The 22,133-nt window shown below is 38.2% G+C and overlaps 1 pseudogene; it reads right to left on the bottom strand.

Moving 5' to 3' along the window:
- Positions 1 to 17,222: 17,222 nt before the first annotated feature.
- LOC140693953 (diphosphoinositol polyphosphate phosphohydrolase 2 pseudogene) lies at positions 17,223 to 17,765 on the bottom strand (annotated as a pseudogene).
- Positions 17,766 to 22,133: the final 4,368 nt, after the last annotated feature.

A 22,133-nucleotide genomic window follows, 5' to 3' on the forward strand; every position in this document is an offset into this window, starting at 1 on the left:
TTATCTTTCTGCAGTCAGGGGTGGGGGACGAGGGAGGGAAACACGCTTCAGCTCCGGGGGAGGGGGCTGTTTGCGAGTGTATGCGGTGCGCGGTCCAGATCCAGGGATGCCCGCAGGCAGCGAGGTTCCCGCGGGGCGATCACGTCTCCCAGCTGCCCCCCTGGGTCTCTAGACCCCGCACGCTTGGCACGACCAGCAGCGCCCCAGCCCCTTCCACTCCAATTCGGACTCGCGGGTGGGCGTCAGAGGGCGCATATCTGTCCCGATGGAGACCTTTTCTCTCTCTGATTCGGACAGCCCAAAGCCCCAGCTCCGGGAGCCGGGCTCTGACCCCGGACACTCGCCAGCCCTGCACTGGGGCCCACGTGCCAGGACCTGAGCCCCCAACCTGCCTGGAGAGGGTCTACCCGAGGCCAGGGCCGGCCACGTGGGCAGTCCTCCCTTCCACGCCAGGCCTAGATGCTGGATGTCCCCGCACCGTGTGTTCCGCCGCCCCTGCCCAGGTCCGTATCCCGGCTGGGTGACTTTCTGGGCGTCGCAGCAACGTTAGGGACAGGGGTGCGCATCGCTGAACGGTGGCGCCCTCGCCGGGCTTACGTTGGAACGGGAGCGACGGAGCGGCCTCGGACGCAGCCACGCCGCCTGTGTCCGCGGCGCGGGGCGCTCCGGTCTCGTCCTGGAGTTACTTTCTCTCTCGGTCCCAACCCTGCCAGCACCCCTCCCGGCCTGGCCTCAGCTTCGCGCGGCCCATCCTCTCCCCTCCCCTTACCGCCTCCTGGCCCTGCTCTCTGGCTGCCCTCCCGCCGCTCCCATCCCCTGTCCTCCCTCCCCTCTCTCCAGCGGCCTTCCCCGATGGCCGGCGAGAAAACCAGCCCCCACCCGAGCCGGTAGCTGGGGCCCCAAGGCGGCCAGCCCAGGCGCAGAGGCAGCGATCCGGCTCCCAGTTACCCAGCGCGGCACCCGCCAGCGAGAGCGCGCGGCCACTCCTGGCTGGGGGATCACCTGCGCCGCCTGGTGGTAGCTTGTCTACCAAATAACGCAGTTGCTTCACTTTTTGTTTGCTACCAATTTGAAATAAAAATTTTAATTCCTGTACATTTCGGTTTCTGCTGTGTTTCTTTGAATTGATAAATGAAATTTTTTTAATTTAGGAAAGAAAGGTGTTAAGAGTAATGTATCTATCAAATTCAATATATATATTTAATTTATATTCACTGTGATATTTTAAATATCTAAGTAAATAGGCCAGTAAGAAATTTCCATAATTTTTAAAAAACCACATAAATTTTAAGGTAGTAGTATTTCTTTGACCTTCAATAATTAGAAGCTTGCCTAAATTACTTTTATTGCTATTTTATAAACATATATTGTGTACACATTAAAAGCTAGGAAAATAGTTTTCACAATATTGCAAAGTAAAAATCATACTGACATAATCAAACTTAGAAAGGAAATGACTTTAATGTCACTGTATATCAAAGCAATGTATATTACACAGAAAACCGCATTTGAAGTGTACTATGCGGAGACCATGTTATTTAGAACCGTGAGTACAAACTTTATATGAAATGGGAAAATAAACTTAACTTTAAAATTGACCACATGGTAACAGACAGAATTTATCTTTTAGATCGTGACAAACGCCTGTGGTTAAACACAGGTCTGAAATTCAGCTGCTGGAGTCCAGTGTAATGACACCTGATGTTCACTGCCTTGTACATTCTAACTGAAAAGTGTTCATTACCTACAGGTTGTCAAACCTTGTGATTATTATTCTCAAACAATATATAACAGTCAATTAGCAGTAGCCATACAATTTTCAAAATTTTAGAACTGTACTACAAATTTTCTTCCCCCCCCCAGTTCCCTTCTGTACTGCCTTGAAAATAAAATTAGCAATCAACTCAATATAATACATTATTTTAGGTTTTTCCAATTAACTTTCCAGATACTAGCACCCTAAGGAAACTGTTTATTAGTGTTGAGGCCTATAAAGATTTACTTACTGAGGAAATATTTATGGAGTGTCTATCAGCAGCAAGACTATAGAGATGTAATAGGGGTTCTGAATAAGTCAAGATTTTGCCCCTGAATATAGGAAGTGTCGGTTCTAAGGCCATAGCTCTCCCTGGTGACTGAGCATCACAATCACACATTTGATTTCCTCTGTTTAAGATTGGGAGAATGCTGAGAAAATCAAAGAGTAAAAATCAGAATTGCTGAATCAGGATGGAGGCAAAGAGTAGAACTGATGTATCTGTGTTAAAGAAAAACTCAACAGGTGATTTTGATGTTTGGCTAAAGTAGTGGAGAATTGGGAAAGAGGAAGATGAGTTAGTGATTGTAAAATCACAAGAGCAGGTCAGTTCTGGAGTCTGACTGGTTGGATGCCAATCTTAGACCATTGCTTTGACAGATGTCTTATTCTGCTGAGCTGCTGTGACAAAATCCTACCACATTAGTGACATAAACAACATAAATGTCTTTCTCACAGTTCTGAGGCTAAGTCCAAGATCAAGGTATGAGGACGTTAATGTCCTGGGTGAGGGCCCCACCTTATGGCTCATAGCAAGCCTTCTCCTGTGTTCTCAAATGATGGAATGAGTGAGAGATCTCTGTGGGGTCTCTTTTCTAAAGGCATTGACCCATTCTTTGGGGCTTCACCCTCACAACCTAATCACCTCTCACAGGCACCAGGATTTCAATAGATGAACTGTGGGGTGGGGCACACAAACATTCAGCCCAGAGCGGTCGATGACCTCCAAACTTAATTTAACATCAGTATGTTTCAGTTTTCTTGTATATAACATGGGGCTAATAGTAGTGCATTTTAAAAAGATAGTTTAAAGGATGAAATTTTATTATTTATTTAAATTCTTAATCACAGTACCTGATATATTTAAATGATCAATAGATATTCATCGAGTTTTACTTTAAGTGTAGTGAAAAGATCCATGCTTTATTCAAAGTGAGGAAGCAAAATAAAAATATGACTTATTCAGAAATGCTGTCTGGAATGGTGATTGTAAAGTTGAGTCTGGAAGATTCTGCTTCCACTTAGAAGAAAGAGGAAAAAACATGAAAAGATATATAAGCTAGAAGTGATCACACAATATTCTGATTAAGACAATATCTAAATTAAAGGGATTTCCTGTTGCAGAATGACACAGATAGCAAAATAAGATATTTTGATAAACATTCTCAAGGTTATATTCATGGATAATTTTCACTTCATTGGGTGAAGGGATCTTGATTATAGCAGATAGCGAAGGGCTGTGCTTTCCAGATAGCCATATAGGAAAATGGTGGAAAACTTGTTTATTTCAGATCTTAAGGGTTACTTTTAAAAGATTATTTGAAAATAGACTTTAAAAATACGTTATGCAGTTTGGGTAAAAGAATATATGCATGTAATTAAAAATACCAGATATACTTTGTGTTTGGATGATGGTTTCCAGTTATTCTCATCCAGCAAAGGAGCTCATCTTTGTTATGATGTGGTCCCCTGAGCTGTTCTGCTTGTGACAAAGCTTTCTCATACTTGCATCCCTGTGTGCTTGTCTGTCTTTTTATTTTTTTTTACATTTTTTATTGATTTATAATCATTTTACAATGTTGTGTCAAATTCCAGTGTTCACCACAATTTTTCAGTCATTCATGGACATATACACACTCATTGTCACATTTTTTCTCTGTGATTTTTCATAATATTTTGTGTATATTTCCCTGTGCTATACAGTATAATCTTGTTTATTCTACAGTTTTGAAATCCCAGTCTATTCCTTCCCACCCTCCACCCTCCTGGTAACAACAAGTCTGTATTCTCTGTCTGTGTGTCTATTTCTGTCCTGTATTTATGCTTTGTTTTTGTTTGTTTGTTTGTTTTTGTTTTTTAGATTCCACATATGAGCGATCTCATATGGTATTTTTCTTTCTCTTTCTGGCTTACTTCACTTAGAATGACATTCTCCAGGAGCATCCATGTTGCTGTAAATGCCATTATGTTGTCAGTTTTTATGGCTGAGTAGTATTCCATTGTATAAATATACCACCTCTTCTTTATCCAGTCACCTGTTGACGGACATTTAGGCTGTTTCCATGTTTTGGCTATTGTAAATATTGCTGCTATGAACATTGGGGTGCAGGTGTCATCCTGAAGTAGTGTTCCTTCTGGATACAAGCCCAGGAGTGGGATTCCTGGGTCATATGGTAAGTCTATTCCTAGTCTTTTGAGGAATCTCCACACTGTTTTCCATAGTGGCTGCACCAAACTGCATTCCCACCAGCAGTGTAGGAGGGTGGGCTTGTCTATCTTACACACACTGGTTATCTTACTGTTACACTGCAGGTCATCGAGATTTATTTTTGGCATGTGAGATTTTTCAAAATATTTTTAACTTGAATCATCCTGAATTGATATCTGCAGAGGTTTGACCTCTTCCATATGATACCCGGCCATGTGTCCACTACCTGTCTTGGTGTAAAATGGACGGATGACTCTGGCCTTTCTGTTTGGAATCTTTGTTCTACTGCCTAAATGCTCGCCCAGGAACCCTGTTTTTCATGATAGCCTGCGGTGGTGTTGGGGGTGTTATCACGCAGTTGTGCTACACGGTGATATCTTTGTTAGGGTCTAAGTCCCAGATCCTCTCCCATTGCCCACGTCATAAGGCTTTTCCTGAAGTCCACAAAAGCTCCCCCTGGGAGCTTCAGAAACATGATATGCATAATCTATAATATGACATTGAGAAATGTTATTTTATTTGATAGTTATTAAGAATATATTCTTCTTGAGCTAAATAATATGGAAGCCAGAACACACAGGATGTTTCCCTTTCTCTTCAGCCCCTCCTCCTCTTCACCCTCTCTTTGACTTTCTTCATGGAGAGAATATTTTCATCATTTGAGACCTAGATTCAATAGCCCCATAATAATTTTTTTTTGGTGCCATCAATCTGTGTCTATCAGTTGGAGGGAAGCCATTTTTAACAGAAATGCACATGTTGTGAATACAGGTAAATTCAGAAACACAATAGAGTAGATTTTTGGAGCCATGCTTTGTGGATACTGCTAAGTCCCTGGATACTACCTTATTTTAAAAATACAGGGATAAAAAATAACAGATGAGGGAAAGTTTTCTTAAACAAATGATGCTGACACAATTAGTTACAGATTAGAAAAAGAAGTAAACATGGATACTTACTTCCTTAAAAAAAAATTTGATAATGAAACTTACAAGCTTCTGCAGAGCAAAGTAAACCAGAAATAAAACAAGAAGAAAACCTACGGAATGGAAGAAAATTTTTGCAAGTGAAACCGACAAAGGCTTGATCTCCAAAATATATAAGCAGCTCATACGTCTCAATAAGAAAAAAATAAACAACCCAATCCAAAAGTGGGCAGAAGACCTAAACAAGCAATGCTCCAAGGAAGACATACAAATGATCAAAAAGCACATGAAAAAATATTCAATATCACTAATTATCAGAGAAATGCAAATCAAAACTACAATGAGGTATCACCTCACACCAGTCAGAATGGCCATCATTCAAAAATCCACAAATGACAAATGCTGGAGAGGCTGTGCAGAAAGGGGAACCCTCCTACACTGCTGGTGGGAATGCAGTTTGGTGCAGCCACTATGGAAAACAGTGTGGAGATTCCTCAAAAGACTAGGAATAGACTTACCATATGACCCAGGAAACCCACTCCTGGGCTTGTATCCAGAAGGAAATCTACTTCAGGATAACACCTGCACTCCAATGTTCATAGCAGCACTATTTACAATAGCCAAAACATGGAAACAGCCTAAATGTCCATCAACAGGGGACTGGATAAAGAAGAGGTGGTATATTTATACAATGGAATACTACTCAGCCATAAAAACTGACAACATAATGGCATTTGCAGCAACATGGATGCTCCTGGAGAATGTCATTCTAAGTGAAGTAAGCCAGAAAGAGAAAGAAAAATACCATATGAGATCGCTCATATGTGAAATCTAAAAAACAAAAACAAACAAACAAAAACAAAGCATAAATACAGGACAGAAATAGACTCATGGACAGAGAATACAGACTTGTGGTTACCAAGGGGGTAGAGGTTGGGAAGGGATAGACTGGGATTTCAAAACTGTACAATAGATAAACAAGATTACACTGTATAGCACAGGGAAATATACACAAAATGTTATGAAAAATCACAGAGAAAAAATGTGACAATGAGTGTGTATATGTCCATGAATGACTGAAAAATTGTGGTGAACACTGGAATTTGACACAACATTGTAAAATGATTATCAATCAATAAAATATGTTAAAAAAATTTGAAACAAAATGTTAAAGGGTTTGATGGAATTGTTGCAACAATAAGGGAATGAGTGAAATATATTGGGAAATGTATTATATTAGAATGAAGAAGGGTTTTCTAATCATAAAGTTGACATAAAGAATGAAAAAAATCCCAATCAAAAATGTTCTACACAAAACTTCAAAGATGAGGAATGCACTAAAAGTAAAATTGAAGAACAAACATGAAAAATAGTAAACTCAAAACGTAAGAACTGGAAAAGGTAATAAATAATTCTTAGAGGGTACTTCCTAATCATTACCAAATATATGAACAAAAACATTTAAATAACACCTATAGTAAGAGATACTGAAAATGTGCAAATCACAGCTTAAGAAGACAGATGCACCATCCACTCCTGGTCATCCTCATTCACTGCTGCTGAGACAGTGAAGACACCACTTTTGACTCTAATTTACAGGTTGTGGTTTCCTGACCTCAGGAGATCTGTCAACTTTTCTTCCCTTTACCCATGCATTTCCACTGTATATCTAGCCTCTCGTCTTCAGACCTATCAGGATATTTGACCTCCTTTGATTTGGACATTTTTCTCTCTGCTTGCTTCTTTGTTCTTCTTTCCTGTCTTTATTCCTATTTCAGTTCATGATTGACAAGGTCAGCAGTGTGTGTAGGGGCTTAAAAGCCCGGCCTCTGGAGGAAACCTACTGGTGTCTGAGCCTAGCTCTGCTAACTAGGGGCCAAGTGAAACTAAGATGACTTTACTTCTCAGTATCCTCTGCTCTAAAATGGGAGGATTGTAGTAGTCTCTTGTCATTGGTTTGTTATAAGATCAAATATGTCAATATGTATGGATTACTTAGATTAAGTATCTGGCATATAATAGCTGCTATGTAAGTAGGATTCAAATGCACTGATGATCTGTTTTTTCATTTTGCATACATAGTTTGGGTTATTATATTTCAAGCTGACAGTGTTTTGTAATTCAGTGTTTCTTCTTTAGAGAAACATATTGATCATTCTTTCTAGATTTTTAATTTTTAAAAATTCATAAAGATTCCATTAGCCAAAGTGATATATGGCTTTATTTTAATATACTTAACTTTTCATTTTTATGTACTCCATACATAATTTATTTTTAATAACAACTTTATTGAAATATAATTCTCATGTGATAAAATTAACCCCCATAAATGTGCAATTTAGTTATTCCCAGTATATTCCCAACATTATTCACTCTTGAAAGCTATTAAACTTTAGAATAATAGGATTCCATAGCTATTAGTGGTTATTTCTAGCACCCTACCCCCTCAGCTCCTGGTAAGACTAAACTATTTCCTGTCTCAATAGTTTGGGACCATTCTGGACATTTTCTTATAAACTGATCCCTACAACTGGAGGCTGTTTTCGTTATCATAATGTTTTCAAGATTCATTTATATTGTAGTATATATCAGTACTTTATTCCTTTTAATTGTTAAAAAAAATTCTATTGTATATAGGTGTTCAATTTTGCTTTTGCCCATTCATCAACTGATAGCTTTTTGAGTTGTTTTCACTTTTGGTTACCATAAACATTCGTGTATAGCTTGTGTGTAGACATATGTTTTTATTATTTTGGATATATGCCTAGGAATGCAATTGTTACACACATAATAACTCTGTGTTTAAATTTTGAGGAACTGTCAAACTGTTATTTAGAGTGGGTACACCATATAATATTCACTCCAACAAAGCTGAAGTTTCCAACTTTTCCACATCCTTCCAAAAGTTGTTATTGTCCTTTTTTTTCATTTTAGCCATCCTAGTATGTGTGAAGTTGTATCTCATAGTGATTTTTATTTTCATTTCCCTAATGACTAATGAGGCTGGATATTTTTTAATGTACTTATTTTTTATGTGCAGTGTGTAAATTTTTTTTGAACAATATTTATTAAAATCCTTCAAGATGTACTGCAGATAATGGTTATCATGTCTCTTTTCATGCCAATACTATTTTTTTTTTTTTGGCCTGGGGGCACTGGCTAGAACTTGGGAGTAACAGGCACCTTTGTCTTTCTGACTTAAAAAATAATGATTTTAGTGGTTCACTGGTAATTAGTACATGTTTTTGTAGAAATGCTTTTTCAGGATAATACAGTGCCTTTGCATTCCTAGTTTACCAAGAGGTTTTTTATAAAAAAATTATTATGAATAGATGTTCACATTTAAGGCTTTTTGTATATCTGCTAAGATGATTATATAGCTTTTATAATTAAGCTCCTAACATGGTGAATTACATTGATACCTTTTCAAATATTGAACAGTCTTTTATATCATTCTTGAGGTAAACCCTACTTGGTTATGAAATATCAAGTACGTTCTAAATTGTATTTGCATATATTTGGGATTTTTGTATCAATATTCAAAAGTGAGATAATTTTCCTTTCTTGTACTAGTTTAATGCAGTTTGTATATCAGAATTTTCCTGCCTTTGTAAAATGAATTTGTTAGCTTTCTTTTTCTATTCTTTGAAACTGTTTATATAAGTTAGGAATTATTTATTCTGTAAATGTTTAGTAAATTATATGACATTCTTTTGGGAAACATATTGGATATTTTTATTTTAAAAATTACTATTGTCAACTGCTGTAGTAGATGTTCTTAAGATCCAGAATTTATATCTAAATCTTTAGATGAAACCTTCCTTAGATATATGGTCCCTAATAATCTCCCTTAGATTGCCCTTAGATGACTTTTTAGCACTTGGAGAGTATCATGTCTCTTCTGGTTACACACATTCTATTTTTTTCTAAAAATCTTCAAAAATTTTACATTGTTCTTTATTGAGTTTAATCTCATTAGTTTTGATTCATCATTAAAGCTAACTGGGGTGTTTTAATTTTTATTTTGTTTATATTATTTAAAACATTTTTTTGTCTTTAAAATATTTTATTTTGAAACAACTTTAGAGCCACAGGGAGTTGTAAAGAGAGTTTAGAAACTTCTATTTACTCTTCTTTCTGTTTCCTCCAAAGGTTACATCTTACACAATTATAGTACAACATCATAACCAGAGGTTTGACATCAGTACAATGTAAGTGCAGTTCTCCATTATTTCATCCCGTGTGTGGATTTCTGTAATCACCACTACAGTCAAGATACAGAACTGTCTCATTATTGCAAAGATCATTTCTACGCTATTTCTTTATAATTACACACTCCCCCTCCCCTCCACTATTCCTGACCTCTGACAGCCACTCATCTGTTTCCATCTCTATATTTTATTTTGAGGATTCTTGGTATATACTAGATATGAGTCCTTTGTCAGATGTGTGTAATTTCTCCCATCACATAGCTTGCCTTTTCATCTTCTTCCCAGGGTCATTTGCTGAGCAAAAGTTTTAATTTTTGATGAATTGTCTTTTTGATTCATTGATTTTTCTCTATTTTTTATTTTACATTTCATTAATTTCCTCTATTTCCTTTCATTTGCTTGATTTGGGTTTATTTTTATCTTCTTCTAGGTTATTAAGTTGAGAACTTAGATTATTGATTTGAGACTTTTTCTCTTTTCTAAAATTTTTCCTTTTGGCACTGCTTTAGTTATGTTCCACACACTTTAATATTTTGTATTTTCCATTTTCATCCTGTTCATATAGTTTTTAGTTTCCCTGAGCCTTCCTCTTTGATCTATAGATTATTTAGAACCATGTTTTTAGTTTCCAAGTGTTTGGGGGAATTTTCTCATTACCCATCTGTTGCTGATTTCTGGGTTAATTCCATTGTAGTCAGAAAGCATTGTCAGTATGGTTTTGGTTCTTTTAAAGTTGTTGAGGTTTGTATTATGGTCAGTATTAGGTTTATTTTGGTCTTCTGTGCACTTGAAAACAATGTGCATTCTGCTCCTGCTGGGCAGAGTGCTCTCTTCCTGTTGGTTAGACCCTGCAGGTTGATAGTATTGTTGAGTCCTGTATCCTTGCTGAGTTCCCCTCTACTTGTGCCATCAGTTTCTGAGAGAAGGGATTGAAGTCTGCAGCTGTAACTGTGCACTCTTCTACTTCTCCTTTTGGTTTTTGCTTCATGTACTATGCAGCACTGTTCTTTGGTACATGCACATTTAGAATTGCTATGTCTTCTTGATGGATTGACTTTTGATCATTATTTGATATCCCTGTCTGTAAGCGGTAATTTTCTTTGCCATAAATTTTACTTTATCTGATAACAATATGTCCACTCATACTTTCTTTGATTAATGTTTATGTGGAATATCTTTTTTCATCTTTCTAGTTTTAACCTACATATAGGCATACCTTCGAGATGTGGTGGTTTTGGTTCCAGACCACTGCAATAAAGCAAATATCACAAGAAAGCCAGTCATATGAAATTTTAGTTTCCCAGTCCATTTAAAAGTTATGTTTATACTGTGCTGTAGTCTGCTAAGTGTGCAATAGCATTATGTCTAAAACAACAATGCATGTACCTTAATTTAAAAATCTTTTATTACTAAAAAATTCTAACCATCACCTGAGCCTTCAGTGAGTCGTGGTAGTTAAATCAATGTTCTGTGATCACAGATCTCCATAAAAAAATAATAATGAAACAGTTTGAAGTGGTGTGAGAATTACCAAATGGTGACACAGAGACACAAATTGAGCAAATGCTGTTGGAAAAGTGGTGCTGATAGACTTGCTTGATTCTGAATTGCCAGAAAACTTCAATTTGTAAAACTCAATAAACTGAAGGGTTACTACCCTTCAGTATACAAGTATGTTTGTATACTGTTAAATTGAAGAGTTTCTTATAGACAACATAGAGCTCAGTCATTTTTTTTAATTGACTTTTTTAACTGGTGTGTTTAGACCACTTAGATTTATTGTGGTTATTGATTAGTCCTTTTTTCTGTTTGTTCTGCTTTTCACTTCTCTGTTTTGCTTTACCTGACTTCTTGTGGATTACCTGAAAATGTTTTAGAACTTAATTTTGACTTATCTGTGGTGTTTTTGAGTGCTTCTCTTTGTGTATCATTTTTTTTTAAATTGAAGTTGGGTCAGTTTACAATGTTGTGTCAGTTTCTGGTGTACAGCATAGTAGTTCAGTCATACAGATATATTCATTTTCATATTCTTTTCATTATAGGTTACTTCAAGATATTGAATATAGTTCCCTGTGCTACAGTTCTTTGTGTATCTTTTTAAGTGTTTACTGTAAGTATTACATTATATACACATAAATTTTCTTAGTCTGCTGGTGTCAACACTTACCAGTTTGTTATGATAGTCTTGTATGTTTCCTCTTCACACATTGAGAAGCGCATCAGCATTATAATTTTTGCTTCAACTATCAAACAAAATTTAGCAAACACAGGAGGAGAAAGAAACTGTAATTGTCCATATTTGTAATATTTTTATTGTTCTTCCTTCCTTCCTGATGTTCCAGGATTCCTTCTTTTATCATTTTCCCTTTGTTTTATCCATTCTTTTAGAGTATATATGTTGGTTGACATATTCTGTTAGTTTTGTTCATCTGAGAATGTCTTATTTTCCTATTTAAAACTGTTTTTATTGATACAACATTGTAAGCTGAATATACTTCAGTTAAAAATATATACGTAAAGTAAAAATATTTTCTTTTATTGAAGTACAGTCCATCTACAATGTTGTTACTTTCTGGTGTACCACAGAGTGATTCAACTTTATATATATAGGCCATTATGAGATACTGAATTCCCTTGCTGTTCAGGAGGACCTTGTTATTTATCTATTCTATAGATAACAGCTGATTAGCTCTTCATTTTTGAAGGATATTTTTGCTGAATACAGAATTCTGAGTGGGCAGTTCTCTCAAAACTTAAAAAATATGTAACTTCCTTTTGGGCTCCCTGATTTCTGATGAGAAATTTCCTGGAGGCATTCAGAATTTTTCCTTTGGTTTTTAGTTTTTAGTTGTTTGACTATAATATGTCCGAGTGGACTTCTTTGGGTTAAGATCCTGTTTGGAGTTTGTTCAGTCTTAAATATTTAGGTTTGTTTATTTATTATTTATTTTTATTTATTTATGACAAATTTGGCAAAATTTTAGCCATTATTTCTTTGAATACTTTTCCAGCCCTACTTCCTTGTCCTCTCTGGGACACAGAATGCATGAATGTCATATTCATTGATATTGCGCCCATCTGTCCCTGAGGCCCTGTTCATTTTTCAGTCTATTTTCTCTTTGTTTTTCAGATTGGGTAATTTCTATTGTCCTGTCTTCAAGTTCAGTGATTCCTCTGTTCTTTTCTGCTGTTGAGTCCATGTATTGAGATTTTTATTTCAGGTATTATGTTATTTGGTTCTAAAATTTCCATGTGGCCTTTTACCTTTGCTGTGATTTTGTGTATCTTTGCTGACTTTTTTGTTTGTTTGTTTTTCATTTGTTTCAGGTGTGTTTGTAGTTGCTCACTGAAACATTCTGTGATGGCTTTTAAAGCCTTGTTTGGTAATTGTTACCTGTGTCATGCCAGTGTTCGTATCTGTCCATCATCTTTTCTCATTTCAGTTGAGATGTTCCTGGTTCTTTCTATGTTGAGGGAATTTTTGTTATTCAGTGCTGGACATTTTGGGTATTATATTATGAGTTTCCAGGTCTTATTTAAATATTATGTTTTAGTAAGTCATTTCTGTTATTGTTCCAGCAGGGAGAAGGGGATAATGCCAGTTAGGAATTGAAGCTCAGATTTTAATCTTGGCCTTTGCTGACACTCATTTGGGGAGGGGCTCCATGTTACTGCTGATTGTGGACAAGAGTTCGGGCTTCCCCCCAAGGCCTCTGCAGGTACCATCTGGCTGGGATGGCAAGGGGTGCCCTGCTGTCATTGGTGGAATTCCTGATGTTCCACTGGGCCTCCTATCATAACCCCAACATGGAGGCAGTGAGGGGGATGGAGGTTCTGGTTCCACATGTGATGTCTACACTGCAGGTGGGGGCTTGTTTTCCTTTAATGCTTGGCTGGAGTCAGGCAGTTACTGGTAAGTTTTCTGTGTTTCCACTGTCCCTTCATCTCCTTTGGCTAGAGAGAGCAGGCTTTCTGGGGACCTTTTTCATTTGCTCCCATTGGTGTTTCTGGGTTGTTGGCTTCCCTGGCACCTAGCGTGGGATGCATGAGACAAAAAGAAAACTCAGGAAGTCACCACTGTGTAGTTCCTCAGGTCCAGATCCCTGGCCAGTCTGCCACATTCTCTTCACCTCTCAGCATTTCTTATGTTTATTTCAAATATAAAGCCTAGGGAGTCTAGCCATGCTTAGTGGGAGGAGTAGGGAAAAGTATGTTTATCCATCTTTCCAGAAGCAGAAGTCCAAATTTAATTAACTTTGAATGGATAATACATTCATGTGACATACAAGTTGAGTGGTATAAAAAGAAGTTACAGTGAAATTAACATTCTCCTACCCAATTCCACTCTTGGATGGCAGTAGTGTTTCTGGTTACTTGTGCTTCCTTCTGAGGTAACTTTACAGATATCAGCAGACGTACACAGATGCACTGTTACCCAGGTGGTGGCATACTGCATACACCGTATCACATCCTGTTTTTTTCTCATAACACTCCATTTTAGTGAACCTTCTGGATTCATACAAGAAGAACTTCTTCTCCATTTTTCATGGCCTCATGCTGTTTCAGTGCATGGAGATGCTATGTGTATCTAACCACTTGCACTGTTTAGGTGTTGGTCCTGTTACCTGATATATTTATTTTCCCTTCCATCTTAGTGTCTTCTGCACATTTCTTGTGTTTTCTGTGTACACCTGAGTCAGGGTCCTGTGTAAGCTGAAGTGTGTTGGAGACAGCTGCTGGTGACTGAAGTCTTCATTCTATGATAAGTCATCTGTATACTCCATAAGTATTTGGAGATACTCATTACAGCTGCTCTCCTAGACTTGGTTCTCCATCATGTCCACAAGGGCTCTTTGGTCCACAGCTTGCTTTTCATAGGTGCCAACAAAAGATTTTGAGTATAAGCTGTATATACCCTTATTCACTTTCATGGGTTTAGGTGCTTCCACATAATACTTAACAGAATTTATGTGCTTTGTTCTTATTTCTAAAGGGCATGGAAACAAAGGTCTACTATGATTTGGGGTCAGAGTACTTGTATCTACCTTTTGGGAAAGATAAGATTTACTTTGTTATCATTTAAATTTTTGAGCTTGGTAGTTTCATTCTTACTAAATTAGCACTTTTTCTTTAGGGTGGTGATTTTTTCTTTTGAGTAGAAATATTGCCCTCAAATTCTTGGTGAACTTGAGTAAAGTCATGTATTGAAGAACCTTTTTGCCTTTGTCTCTTTACAGTCTTTCATGTTCACTTGGCAGTTTAATTCTAAATCCATGCATAATTAAGTTTGATCTTGCACAGAGGATGGAGTCTGGAACTTGCACTGTTAGACTGGAATTTTTACTGATAGACTGTGTGAGGATGTTTTTTTAATTTCAATTTTTTAATTTGATATTTCCAAATATGTAAAACATCAAGATTCTTACACCAGTTATCTCAAATGAGACCATGCAAAGCAATTTTATAGTGTATACAACAATCATTCCCCCCTTCAGATTTGCTACTTTATACAACTATGTGATTGACAGAAAATTGAATGGCATGTGCCTAATTGGAAAATTTCACCTTGTTTACAAAAAAAAAGGAAGAAATTAAGAAAACTCAAAATCAAACATGTAGGATACTTGCTAGTTTGTGTCTGCAAGTCAATTTAGAAACTTTTTTTTTAATTTAGTAGGCACATGGGACTGAAAACTTTAGCTGCCCAGTTTTATCCAACTACCTGACAGAAAGCAGCACAAATGACAGTCCCAACACTGTAAACTTTGAAAGACTGAGAGAGTAGGCACTATTTTTTATCTGTATTAGATTCAATTGTTAAGCCTGCAAATGTAGGCTTTTTTCTCTTAACAGAAATAAATCTTCTCAGGGCCTTTCCTCTAGCTTCAGTGGGCTGAATTCAAGAATAGTGAAGAACCCCTCATTTGAAATTTAAAGTGTGACAACTCTGAAGTATTCTGATGCATTATACAAAATTTTGCTAGTTTCATAGACCAAAGACAGGTGGTTTGCTAAATGGCACTGAAGAAAATCCTGACCCAAGTGGCACTATTGGTTCAAATGTTACTGGCCAAAGAAAATGATACAACAATATTTATAGGCTCACCTTTAAGAAATGGTTGACATTAATACTGTACATATTTTAAACATCAAATACATAGTCCAAGAGTTTATAAAAGAAATTCATGCATTATTACCTCTAAGAATATCAATGTGCAAGATACCCAGCCCCTCCCAGTACTTGTGACATTTCAGGTGGACAGTGTTATGTACAAAAACAATTCAATTTCTCTGCTGTGTTCCGTATATAATTTAAAGAAACTTCAGAGATTACTGAGGAAAACATTTGGTCCACTGAAGATTGACAACACATGTCAATCTGTGGGATTTTTGAATATTTCCTTTTTTTAAAAAACACCCAGAACACATAACCTCTGTAGAAAGAAAAATATAAAAATTCTGGAAGATCATGTCTGATCACACTATATAATTTAGAGTGAAATGTCACTGGTTTAAAGTGTTTCTGTCTTACTCATTCCTTTGACAGCATTAATTTGTGAAGTAATACTCGTACTTAGCTCAGCTGCTTTTATGGAACAAGAGCTCAGTTTCAAAATTGTGGCACTGATTTTCCTTATAACAGCACTATTTTCAGCAGCAATTATATTTTTAAAGTTTAACAATTTGTAGAACAAATGTCTAAATACGCTTATTCCAACTTTATACTCAACAGTTATGACCTTTACAAAAAGCTAATATCTACATAGAGAACCATCTTTTACTTGCCCCATTTCATCTCTGACTTGGTTGAGGAAGTACAGGCATTTCAGACTAGGTATTTATGTGTTTTAGATGGGATACTTGGATTTATGTGAATATAAAAATAAGACAAAATAATTCCTAGTCAGGTACATTCCAGTGTCCCTGTAGTTAGTTACATGATAAATAGTACCTACCTGCTGACCACCTACAAAAGATGAGACATTCTGAGGCACCCTAACAATCTAGGTCTGTAACAGCTGAACAAGAAGGTCATTTTACTCAATTGTGATGCAGTCACCACTGACTGGTATTTAAGGTGTTTACTAGTAACCAGCAAGTTTAACTGAAGAGATGTCACTAAATTCAAACTGAAAATATATATTTAAATGCAGCAATTTACATTGAGGGAAATATGGTTCTTGTGTATTCTGTGTAAAGAGAGATTATGAATAAAGGGAATTGGCATCTGAGCACTCTATTTCAATTCCATGAATACAGGTTCCATGATAAGATATCTGCTATATGCATTTTGCTTACAGTAAACGGTCTAAAAATCACCAGCTCTATAGAGTTAAACTCTGTATTAAAGGACTATTGAATTACAGGGGAATTGGCCATATCAGGTAGCTAGTGACATAGTACCAGTTGTGAAAATTGAGAAAAACGAGTTGACAAATGGATTCATTGAATATGTTAATATTATGAAAGAGAAAACAATTCACGGGGATAATATACCCACAAGTAAGCTGATCTGACAAAAACCACAGACCGACATCAAATGGATAAAAAATACTGGGGAAAAAGTGAAAATGTCAACCAAAATAACAAGGTGGGTGGGTTGGGTGGGAGAGCACATTTAAGGCACCTAAAAAAAATTCCACATGGCTTTGCCTTATTAAAATATTTTACACTATTTTTTTAAGAAGATTTGAAAACACCTAAAAATCATGCAGATTGTTAAAAAAAAATCTCGCATGGCAAATTCAGTTTGAAAGCGTCATTCAGATATTTGCCAAGGAAAATAAAGAAACCTCTGCCCACGAGATTGCACATGATGAAAGAGGTCCTTCCAACCCTGTCTATCTTATGCTAGATGGCAGCCCAGATGTTCGCTGTGCAGCAGCTACAAACAAGGTGTTACTGTTTGGAAGGGAAGGGACTGTGGAGTTTCCACTGGTTGGCGAGCAACGCAGCTTTAATTATTCCAGATACTCTGCATGTACAGGCTTATGACACTGGAGAACTTTGATGGCATCCTTTACTTTGAACCACTCTGTCTTCCTTCCTGTATTAACAGAATCTTCCCAGTCTTCTAATATTTCAGTGACAGTAAGGACATAAGACATATGTCCTGTGCTTTCTGTCTTGGTTCTCAAATATGCCCAGGAGTCTGCCTGACTTTCCTTTGACTCCAGCCTCTTGGTAAGCCTCCCTCACGGCAGCACTGGCAGGCTCCTCCCGGGGCTCCAGTCTTTCACCAGGGCCAGTCCACTGGTCTGGGACCGACGGCTGCCCACCAGCAGCACGTCGTCCTCCTGCTCGCTCAGGAAGCACAGGGACGCCGCCCGCTTCTTGAAGCCATCGCGGTCCTAGGTCCACGGCCGGTCGGGCTTGGACCTCATCACAGAGGCGGGCTCTCGCTGCCGCGGCTCCTGCGGAGGCCGCCACCCCGCCCGGGGGTGGGGGCGAGGGCGAGTCGGGGCGCATGGCGCAAGGAGATGTCTGCAGGGGCTCCCGCCGGTCTGGCAGCAGCGCCGCGGCCGCGCGGGCGTCTGGGGTCGGCTGCGGGCCGTCCCGCCAGGGCCCGCTGACGTGCTGCGTGTGCACAGGTGGCTGCGCGGTGCCCGTCAGTGCGACGTCCCTGGCGGGGCCTGTGTTCGGGGACGGGTGTGTTTGTGTCTGCAGTTGCTGCAGTCCGTTCCGGCCCTCCAGACCTCCCCAGCCCCACTCTCGGCCTCGTGGTCCTGACATGCCTGCTGCTTCTGCCTTGGATGCGTTCTCTGGGCTCCGCCCCCAGCATGTCCACATCACGCCTGCTGCCTTAGTCCTGCAGAAATCCTGCCCTTTGGATTTGCGCCACCTTCTGTAAATTGAAAGCTTCTGGACTAAGTGCGGCAGTGAGTTGGAGTCAGAAGAGGAGGTGAGCAAAGTGATTTCTGTCCTGTACTTATTTTTTTCTAACTTTTCAAGCTATTATTTCAAGATGCCTTTCTGAGGACAAGGATTAAAATTCACTCCCTTAGCTTTGTTGCTATTCTTCATTTCTAATCAATTGGGAACTACAAATAATCTACTTTTAAAAATTGTGGTATATGTTTACTCATTTGTTTTGGAATAAATTTGGTGAAGATGAGTTTATGGGAAAGCAAAGTGTGACCAGGGGTTAGGAATTTAAATTGAAAATTGAATCTTCATGAAGCTTTCCACATTTCATTGGATGTTATATTCTACAGTGAAGTTTCATATGATTATTAACTATAAGTATATTCCTAAATATCGTGGTTAAACTGTTATTAAAATAATATATCATAAAGCCATTAATATTTTTACATAATACAGTTGTTTGATTATTGAATTTTTCTTGTCAGATATTAGTAGGCAACCTCTTAGTTTTTTCTTCTAGTGATTTTGTAACAAGAATAAAAATATATTTTAAATCTGTGTGACACAGTTTTATTAAAATGACTTGAGAGTGTATGAGCATTTTTCAGTTTACTTTCTTCTTTCACATTATATTTTAAATTTTGTGTCCTTCTACATTGTATTCTAAAATTTGGAACCAATTGATATGTGCTTTTCACTTCACTATCATGAGGGATGTTTTTTCAGATGAAACTGAAAAATTTATTAATTCATCTTTTGTCAGTATTAAAAGCAGACCAGCTAAGTTCCCTTGTGCCACACTAAAATAATACCAGAACATAAGAAAGGTTTCTGTATTACTTTATGTGCTCTGTGATAGTGTCTTTTCTGTGAACACACTCAACTCCAAATAAGACCCTGACATTGAAAATTTACTTGTACATACACAGGGGTTATATTATGCTTCCTTGATCCTTGAAATGAGTATGGATGCAGACAGAAATCTTTGTGCTGTTCTCCCTAAGGTATTGCCATCAGAGAGACAGCAAAGGTGGCTGACCAAGCCCAAAGGAGGGTGCTGAGGGGAATTGATGACCTGGCCTTTTTCATAGTCATAGATAAACCCACATATGCCACAAAGGTAAACTCCCCACCGGGATTTGCTTCTGTAAGTGTATCACCAAGAACAGAGCAGTAGGATGAATCATGCAAAATGGTAGATTTCATAGCAATTGTACTTGTGAGCTGTGTATTCTTGTGTTGGAAAAGAGGTTTTGTATGGGGTATTTTTCAAAATTGAAGTATAGTTGATTTACAGTGTTGTGTTAGTTGAACAAGGTATTTTTCATGTGGGGAATCAAGTGAATTTACAAAACCCCGGAATGCAGGATTGACTCTGGGAATGCTGGGCTTCATGTGAGAGCAAGACCTGCTTCTGGGGAAAATTGCAGGTTGACTCACTAACCTGTCAGATGTAGAAGAGCTCTAGATTGATTAATTAAAAAGAAGCACTAAAATTGTTTAACTAGGTATTTGTTCTAAAAACCTCCAAACTCCAAATGGAATGGTATGGCAGATTAGCTGTACTTTTCCATCTGTTACTCCACTGTTAAGATGATAATTTGTACTTAGAGATGTGAAGTAGAATATAAACAATTATATAACTTAATATTTCTGGTAAAGTGCCTGTTATTTCTTTACATAAATTAACATTCACCCAGTGCAAAGGACCTGTTTTCTCTAATAACTCCGTCTCTTCTGGTCCAGTCTTTTAAAACTGTTGCTCTTACTGACATGGACTGAAGCTTGACATAGTTTGATTTCTCTTGCTTTAGTAGCCAATAAGACATGGAATAATTGGAGACGGGGATCTAATAGAGAAGTTCATGGAACAAGTTATTTTTAATTTTCCCTGAGCTGAACCTGAGGGCCATCACTTTTTGATGGTGAGTAACTGGGACTGAGAGAAGAGCCCTTTGGATTCTGGGTTTCTTAGATTATAAACCCAGGATATTCTTCTCTGGGGAGCTTTTAGTTCCCACTAAAGATCTCTGTATGAGTTGGAGTGCTTTTTGGGCAAATAACAGAAGGCTCAACCAAAATGTCCAAAACCAAAGAGGGCTTATTATCCCACAAAACAGGATGCCAGAGTCAGGCCACTCAGGGTTGGTTACTTGAGCAGCTCAGAGGTGGAGGTGAGAACCCAGCCTAATTCACCTGTTTGGACTGTTGTGCTGGTTCCCCTCAGGCCCCAGAGTGGCTGCCCGAGTTCCTGTACTGGCTTTCGGTGTATTTACATTCAGAGTTTTAGAATTAAGGCTCCCTTCCTCAGAAACCTTCCTGGCAGATTTGCCCTGTCTCTCCGTGCCCAGTGTTGGCCCTAGAGGGGAATGAAATTACTTCAGTACATTTTGATAAGTCAAGATTCTCTCCTGTTGCTGATGAGTGGACCAAGTCTCATTACCTGGCCCCAAGAGGTAAGTACCTAAACCGGCCTCCAGCAACAAGGAATGAGGAGGGAGGAATGGGTTTGGGTAGGAAACCACCTGTGTAGTTAGGTGTCCTCCTGAAATAACTGGATGGTTCTGACCTTTGCTTCTTACAGCAGAGGGAGCTGAGTCAAGGTGCTATTTTGCCAAGGTTAAATCTCACTGTAAAACTGAGCTGAGTTATGGGCCCTGATATTGTGGATGTAATTGACCTTGTTCAGATGAAATGAAACAATACAGAGAAATGAAGAGAAGTGTCTCTTGGTTGTGGAGTCTGTTTTCATTGTTCTATGTTCTTTTCAAGTTAAAATTAATTACACGTATAAAACACTTACTTTAAGGATAACAATTGCATGTAACCTAAGCTGCACATTAAAACCTACATAATTTAGCTTTGGATTTTTTCCATGCTAGTGCATTTTCAAATGGTCCCTGATCCAAATTATATAATTCTTTCTAGTGTTAAAGATGGAATATGCTTTAGAATTATCTGGCTTAAAATATATTAAGTACAAGGCAGTTATGGTAGTTAGTGGAATCTATGTATTTTGTGTCTATTAAATCAAATCCTTGAAAGTGCTGTAAGCTTTTTCTTGGCTGCATCTTCACAACTAGGAATTGCCACATCCAAGTACTGTGTTTTACAGGCCATTGTGTATTTTCTCTCCTGTGTATGTACGATGGTTTATGTAAAATACATGGAGCCAGGAAACTGACAGTATGTCTGAGTGGCTTTGTCTTTACAGCCAAAACAAATTACAGACTCTCGCCTGCCATGCTTGGCATGTTCCCTTCTCTCGTACATCACATAACTACCTGTGGGTAGGACTCCAGGCATGGGCCTGGGGCCCAGCTGCCTCTCTCTGCCTGCCCCATCCCGCTCTGCTCAGAGGGAGTCTGAGTCTTAGGCCCATGGAGCAAATGCAACCACCAGGACACAGCCCACAGGAAATTTTTCCTACCAGGAATTTTTCTGCTCTAGCTGGCATATACAGTGCAGTAAAATAAAACCAATTGCTGGGAAGGAATTGGAGGTGTTTGGTATGAATATGGAAAAGCTTAAGTCCTTTGCCAAAAATGAGTATCTGAAGTGAATGTTCAAAAATAATCAAGTTTATTACATTAAACATAACAAAATATTGTGTTACATGTATTGTACTTTGAAGTAAGCAGGAGGGTTTGCTGCATGATGTGACAGAGGAAGTTATTAGAAGGGTGGGTGTTTCTCAGGCTTATGTCCTTTGTCATCAGTTAATGGGATGATTAAAGGGGAGTGAAGCAGGTACAGGGATTTGTGGCCATATCCAGAAATTCATTGAAGACATTTACTGAGCCACTACATCAGCTAATGGCTTCTTGGTGTAAAAGAATCTAAAAGTCTTAAATTAAAGTTCCCTCAGTAGCCTATGAAATTGTCCC

This window comes from Vicugna pacos, unplaced genomic scaffold, assembly GCF_048564905.1.
Source record: "Vicugna pacos unplaced genomic scaffold, VicPac4 scaffold_20, whole genome shotgun sequence".
In the NCBI taxonomy this organism is placed as follows: Eukaryota; Metazoa; Chordata; class Mammalia; order Artiodactyla; family Camelidae; genus Vicugna; species Vicugna pacos.